Source organism: Cryptomeria japonica, chromosome 11 (genome assembly GCF_030272615.1).
Source record: "Cryptomeria japonica chromosome 11, Sugi_1.0, whole genome shotgun sequence".
NCBI lineage: Eukaryota > Viridiplantae > Streptophyta > Pinopsida > Cupressales > Cupressaceae > Cryptomeria > Cryptomeria japonica.
Window position 1 is genome coordinate 531,579,429 of NC_081415.1, and position 8,140 is coordinate 531,587,568.

Genomic DNA, 8,140 nt, shown 5'->3' on the forward strand with positions numbered 1-8,140 from the left:
AGCAGGCCATCCAGGAATTAGATTTTTTCTAGGGCTTTAGCCAGGGTGCTGCTAATTTCTTGCAGCTCTTTGATGTTGTCTTTGAAGTTGGGAGGGTCCTTAGCAGCAACAACCATAGCTTTCTTGATACTGGCCCTGGTTCTCTTCGCAGTCCCGCCTGCCGGGGTAGCATCACCACTTCCAGTCTGGATGGTCTCCTCCTCCAGGTCAAGATCCACAACCGGTTTAGGAGTATGGTCAAAGACCTTAGCGATGTCCTCCAGGTTTTTGGTGACAACAGAGAGGATACTTGGGATAACTCCCATCAGATTTTTCATCGCTTCTTTTCCCTGTTCCAGCTATTTTACCTTGTTCTCCATTTCCTGCTTCCAATTAATATGCTCTCTGTTTTCATCCTCCCTCTTTTTATCTGAATTTATCCCTTTCTTTTCCAGGTTTTTCAGGGTTTCGTAGGTCCATCTGTCGAAATCCATTCTAGCTTCCAAGAGCTTCTTGAGATTATCTAGGATAAGACCCTCACCAACACTTTCCTTGTCCTTGCCATCCCTTTCCTCAGTCAGGTCTTTGTTTATTTCCTTCTCAGAATTAACTTCGGTTTTCTCATTATCCTTGGGAGCCATTTCTTCCATCAGATGGCTATTGTCCTTACCAGGGTGATCGCTTAGAATAGGGCTATCTTGACCAGGCTCAAAATCTCCACTTTCTTCCTCATTGCTCAGCTCCTCTTCTTTCCAGCTGTCTTCACTGTTAGATTCGTTTGTCTCCATACCACTGCTTTCCTTGACATTGTCCTCTGTGTCCAACCCAGGGGCACTTTTCCTTTTCTTGCTGGATGATGCCTTCTCCTTGCTAGTTTCTCCCTCTTCCATCTTTCTTTTACCCGGGGAAGCGGAAATCCGCTTATTTTCCTGCAGAGTGAGGGTTTTGCAATGCTCATAGATGAGCAGCAAGAGCCCGTTGTGGAGGATCGGGCTGGAAGGGTTAGTCCTGTGTTTGTTTAGGGACTTGGAAAGGGACCGAAAAAGGTAGTAGGGCAGAGACACTTTTTTGTTGTGTTTGAAATGGTTTAAGAGCACGAAGTGGTAGGTGTGGGCCCTGGAGAAATGGCCTTCAACGGTAATATACTCCATGATTGCATTCAGGACCCAGCCCCACAACTTCTTGATGTTTGCAGCTTCATAGTAGCCCCTGGTAGCCTTGCCTATTTTGGCCCGCTCTTTCTCTTTCCGTGGGAATAGGTTAACCGCATTGTTGGAGACCTTGAGGTTTCGAAAGAAGTTAAGCCCGGTGTGGGGCATTCCAGTCACAGTTGAAATAAGCCCAACGTCCAGCTTAAATTTAACTCCGTAAAGTTTAAAAGAGCCATTAGACCAGTTTTCGGAAATCTTGGAAATGGCTAAGTAACCCTACCTTTGTCATAGTCCTCAAGCTTTTCCATGAATTTGGTAAGAGAGCCCTTCTCTAGCTTTGCCCAGACTTTAGGCATTGCTTTCCAGGTTGACGTGTTGTCAGGTTCTTCGTGTCTTAGGTCTCCTCCCATTTTTGGATGCAGGCTATCTGCTCTGTTTCTCTGCAAATTGAGACCTTCTTTCCCGATGTTGCTCAAATTTTTGTACTGAGTAACCCACAAAGCGTGTGGTGATTTATTGGAGATAGTAGGAGATCTGCCGCAATGCCAGGTAATGATGGCCTTTCCAGCAAGGCGTAAATGATGCTTTTTACTTGTCATGATTTAATTGTCCTCTCTCCCCGTATAACGGTCCTTTCTGAGGATCTCTTTAATATTTAAATTGAGATCATCCTCATGCCAAATCATTTGAGCGTCAGAGTTAACTCCAATATTCGCTAAACAGTCAGCAACACTATTTTGCTATCTGAAGGCATGTTGTATAATAATTTCTTTGAAACTGGCGATGATCTCTCTAGCTTTCATGATGATATCCTCAATAAACCAAGAAGGATTCAATTCCCCCTTTAAGCACTTAATAATATTAAGTGAATCCCCCTCAAGCCATATTTTATCATAATTAAGATTTTTGGCTATAATTAAGGTATTCAAGGCAGCAGAGGCTTCAACAAAATGGCTAGTTTGATTCCCCAGAGGACCAGCCATTGCCTTAAGACAACTTCCAACAAAATTCCTGATAATGCCCCCATATCCAGCTTTACCCGGATTCCCTTTAGAAGCCCAATTGAAGTTAGCCTTAATCCATCCCTGCGGAAGAAAACACCAGACAAGACCTTCTCTGCCTTTCTCCTTGCTAGTAGTAGTAGTAGAAAGATTCCACCTGTCTTTGAAATCATCTTTAGCAGCAAGTCCCTGATCAGTACAATAGAGGCATTCAAAAATACTCCTAAAGATTTTATTTGCAACCACTTCAGGAATAGCCCTTTTATCTCTGAAAATCTTGTTGTTGCACTCTTTCCATATATTCCAAATAACAATCGGCATAGTAAGTCTCTAGGTTTCCACGATTTTAGGATTAGAGTTAGGACAATGCCATTGAAGCCAAGTGTCACCAAGAGAGTTCAGGAAGACCCAGCTCAGGTTCCACCTGGAAATGATGATTTTCTAGATATCCTGGCTAAAAGAGCATTGATTGAGAATATGGCAAGCTGTCTCTTCTTCCTTGCAACAAAGAGAACACCTATTAGGAAAAATAATGCCTCTTTTATGAAGATTATCCAGGGTTAATATCTTATTTTGGATGAAAATCCAAAAGAAGATGTTGACTTTGGGAACTAAGTTCTTATTCTAGACTTTAGCCCAGATGGGAATAGCTTCCACCGAGACATTGTGAATAGCCACTGTAGAGGAAACAGAGTATTTTTGATCCAGAGTTTATTCAGGGACCTAGAAAGGGATAGGGCTGACTCGATGGGACACTGTGTTCGATCAGCACGGTTCTTCCAGCTTTCCTATTCCCTTTGATGTTTTAGGGATGGCCTTCCTTGCTTTTTATTTTGACTTCCAAGATCTGCCTTTTTCTTAATCTTTCTTCTAGTTGAGATTCCTCCATTGAGTTCCTCCTTGTTCAATTTTCCTTCTCTCGACCTGGGTATCCGGAGAATCTCATCTAGCATATGCACACTTTGGGTAGGGGTTTTATAGAGGAGAGGCTTTGGGCTTCCATTAGTTAAAAGCAGTAAGGGCTCAGTATTAGAAGGGTCTTGGGCTTCATTAAAGTTTACCTCAGCCGATTTAGAGAGTGAAGAGGCTGGATAGGATTCTTCCTTCTCCTAGCTAGCTGATCCGTCCTCCTGGTCCGGAATGGTTTCTTCCTTCTCTGGACGAACATTTTCATTCTCCTGACTTTATGGGTTTTCTTTATTGATCAACTCAGTTCCTGGCTTTGCTTCTTTAGAGCTCTCTGGTGGGTCGTTGGAGCAAACACAATCCTGTTTATAATTGCTGCTACTCCCAGTCCTCTTGACTTCATTCATAAGTTCCGTTGCATCCTTTTTTTGGTTACACTCAGATGTTGATGAATCTGCTTTTTTGTTTGTCATTTGCTAGATCTTTTTGTTCTTAGTGTTACTATCAGTCTTGAGTTCCTTGTCTTTCTTGAGCGGACAATATTTTGCTGAATGCCCCGATTTTTTGTAGTGGAAATAGGCAAATGGTAGAGATTCATATTCAATAGCTTAGGACCATTTTCCTAGTTTAGATATGATATCTATGGATTGAGGCATATCTGTCATTTGGTTAACATTTACGCAAATGCGAGCAAAGACTAACCTTGATTTAGCCGCTGTCATCGGGTCAATCGACAAGAGTTCTCCAAAGGATTTTGTAATGCCCTTGAAAACTTTCTCGTTCCAGTATTCGAGTGGAAGACCTGGGAGGCGTGTCCAGACTGGTGCAGAAACGAAGAAAGATTCATCCAGGATGAGATTCGGGGCCCATTTCTAGAGAGCCAGGGAAGACTTGCCAAACATCCAGGGGCCTTCGCAAAGAGCTTTGTTCATGTCTTCTTCAAAGTTGAAAGCGAAAGTAAAAAACCCTCTAGGCAGCCTCGCCACTTCCACTTGTCCTTTTACAATCCATTTTCTCCTTATGAAATTCCTAACATCATCAATGTTAGGCCTAAAGCCAGAGAATTGCCCCACTAATGTCATAGATAGGCTAGCTACAGTCATATCGACCACTTTGCCCGAAATGAAAATAGCGACCAGACCAGAGGTAGGGTTTGAAATGTTCGTTACTTCCGGAAGCCCAGATTTAACCAGCGGCTTCACTCCAAAGAGCGAAGACCATTTTTTCCATTTTCCTCTATCGTGTGGGTCCCTGAGGATCGAATCTTTTTCTTCTCCCGGTTTTTCTTTTTCATTGTCCTCTTCTGACCCTTGAGATGTCCGACCTCTTGCCTGCTTGCCAGATCCGATCCCAAAGGAACAACAGTTTCCAGGAAATCCACCTTCCCCAGGAATTCCGCCATTTCCCAATTTGAAATTTGGGATTCCCACTCCTTTTCGCTCCGCCATCCGTCTGGAATGAGTGTTTTGTGTAAGGTTATGTTACGTAGGTGAGAAATATCAGAAAAAGATGTTTTTGAGCTTGTGCATAGTTGTAGTACATATAGCTATGTTGCACGAGATAATAATGTACAAAGTCATGTTGGAATTTCGTGACACACATTGATAGGAGGTGAGAATGTCATCTAGACAAAGATACAAGATTGAGGATACACTTAAATCATGGATCCTATGCTTTATAGTGCTTTATTATTAGGTATTGATTTATTAATGCATTGAGTGGTGATAGAAATAAATATCATAAAGGTGCATTCTTATGTGTTAATTCTTAATGTATTATGCACATTTTGATGATAGGATGTTTCTAATGTACAAATTTAGAGAAACTTTAATTGATGAATTTGTTGTGGCTTGATTTACATTAGTCTTCTTACATTTCATTCACAGATATTACATATGCTTTTATATGATATTTTAATTTTAGTTCTAATGAGTTTTTATAGGGTGATACTAATGTTTCAACATCTAGTAGCTATTCTTATCATTCAATTCCATATTCTTTCTCTTATATCCCACTTGACAAACAACATGAGCATGTGGTCACCCTACAAAAGTGTTTAAAGGTTGAGTACAAGCACATTGAGATTCACGATTGGGATCTTCTTATACAAAGAAATGATTAATTCATAATTGGTTGGGATCTTTTATTTCTCATTCTCTTCTTTTTGCTTTATTTTCTTTTGTGTTTGTTATTATTTCATGTCCTTATTTAGTATGTGGATGATGAAACCTTTGATTATGCAAGTTGACACAAGTGACAATGAACACATGTTTTTAGTTCATTTTACTTTTTTTTGTCTTCTATGTGTTTCTCCATATGGATTTGGGATGATGAAAAGTTATGTAGTGATTGGTAACCACTTTCATCACGTTGACCAAAAGCATGATATGTTTTTTCTAGGTGTTTTAATTTTTTTTTTTGATTGAGTCATGTTTGTTGCGCTCCTCATTCTTATGCCATTTTTTAACTTATGCTTTCTTGTTGTGGTGTTTTAACTCTCATTTCACTTTCTATATTGTGTATGTTTTCTCTTGATTTTTATAACTTTCACATGTTTTGGTTGTCCATGAAACTTGCTATGTTTCCTCACTTGGGAGACATTCTCTTTATCTCTTGTATTCTCTTCTTTGAATATTTTATTTGCATGCTATTATCTTATGCTTATCTTTTTATGATACATGATTATTCTTACATACATTCGACACAATATTTATTTATGTTTGCAATTTCTATCTAACATTTTGACTATTATTACTTGATCATTGTCCTCGCTATTAGGGGCATCTTATTGTTTTTCTTATATTTTTTTGATAATTATAGCTTACCATGTTATATCATGCTCGTCACATGATGATACCTATGAAATTATTATATGATTATTGCACTTACATTATTACTTTTCAATGACATATACTTTTTTTTGAGATTAATATGAACTTGGGTTCTTTTGGTGGTAATGTTTTTTCTAGAAGGTTTTCTCCATATAAATCTGATTTGTCATATAGTTTCCATTTGTGATGTTTTCATTTTCATTGGTACATTAATTCTATTAGCTTAATCACATGATTTATAATATTTAATAATATTTGGCAATATATTTATTAAGATGTTTACCTTTTTAATTAACATTTGGTAAAAGAGCCACAACTTGATTTAGAAGAGGATGCATCTGTTGAAATTTTGTGAGTTTGTGGTTGTAGCAGAGGTATTTTTTTTAGTGGTTTTTCATATTTGAGTGTGTTGCAAGGTGTGCGCCCTTGGTCTCCTTGTGCTGTGCAACACAGTGGTCGGGTTTGTGACATGGTTTAACCATCTCCCATGGATTCAATAAATCTTATTGTTGCATCAAGCATTAATAGGTCTATCTTTTAATGCAACAACAATTGTATTTCTAACAAGTGGTAACAGAGCCTAGGTCACAAGTTCAAACCCCTCGCTTGTGTTGGGGGATTGTTGTAAGGTGTGCACCCTTGGTCTCCTTGCGTTGTGCAACGTAGTGATCAAGTTTGTGACATGGATTAACTACCTCCCGTGAATTCATTAAATCTCGTGGTTGTATCGAGCATTAACAATTAGATTTGGTGCAATGACAATTGTGTTTCTAACAAAGTATGGTTAGAGAAGTTATGACAAACATGTCCCATTTAAATATTGAGAAGTTCAATGGCTCTAGGTATGATCCCTAAAACTAAAAATGGAGAGTATTTTAGAGGAAAAAGAGAAATGAAGATGAAAAATAAAGAGAAGTCTACTAGTATATCAAATGAATATGGAAAAAATATCAAGAAGAAAGATTAAAGAACAATACAACCATGTGAAAGGAAGTGAAGGTGTAGAATACACTTCATACACTAATCTATGAGAGGAGGTATATGTAAATACTAAAAGAATCAGACAATCACAAGGAATACACATAAAACATGATACCATAACACAACTATTTACATGGGGAAACCATTTCAAAAGAAAAACCTCACACTCCAAAGAAAATCAATTCATTATTCAACAATCAAAGGTTATAATACATCTACAAGTCTCAACCTTTATAGGAGTATCATCATCTAGAGATTTGAAGTAAATTTAGCAACATAATAGTACAAACAAAATTCACTATCAAATCCTCCATATCAAGCTCCAAATAAAACTAAGAGAAATATTACATGGAACCGTCAAATGAAAATTACAAATCATGAGCTAAAGCAACCTAAAAAGTGATTCCTAAATTCCAAGTTAAAAATCTGATATCCAAATCCCATGAGTCCACAAGTTAAAAATAACACATTCCTTCCACTTTCCATAATATTGTCACAATCCACTCACCAATTTAGGAGTTCCATTTTGGATTCATTTTCTCTATTTAAAAATATATTAAGATATGTTGTAATAATGTACCATAAGTTGGTTAACAAGAGTAACTCTCTCTTACAATTCTTTTATAGTCACATATATATTTATAATGTGGGAGACTAAAATTCTAGATGTAATAACTTTTGATCCAAGAGATATTTGGAATTTAAAAAAAAATTTATATAACTTCAACATATTTACACATTGAGCATACCTAAAAGTGATGTCGAACAACTTGAAATTTTTATTTGCCCAAGATTGAACTCTATGACTCAAAAATTAATTTTTTTATTTCTATAGCTTGAAAATCACACTATTTGTAATCTTAACATTAAGAGCAAGGTTGAGACACCTTTTTTAACATTCTCCCATTTGTCAAATACCTTGCAAGATAAAATGGAGTACTAACTTTATCAACTAATTGCTAAGGGCTGAGAGGCCTATAGATTAAAGCATCACTTCACCAAATTCATATATAAAATTATACAAAATTTAAGTTTTCATCAAGTGTCACCCTTCCATCATCTATCATGTTATGACCAAAATGGTACCAAAAATTTAATACATCAAAGATTGGGTTCTTTTCCAAACATATGATATGATACACTAATTGTCATATATAACTATTCAATTAATATCTCTTAGAGTCAATCCCACATGTAAATAAAAAAATTCAGCCAAATGGATTCCTTACATGAGTATGTAACTTTTATGTATTTTTTGCTAGACTTTTGTGAATAGTATAATTGCTTTCAT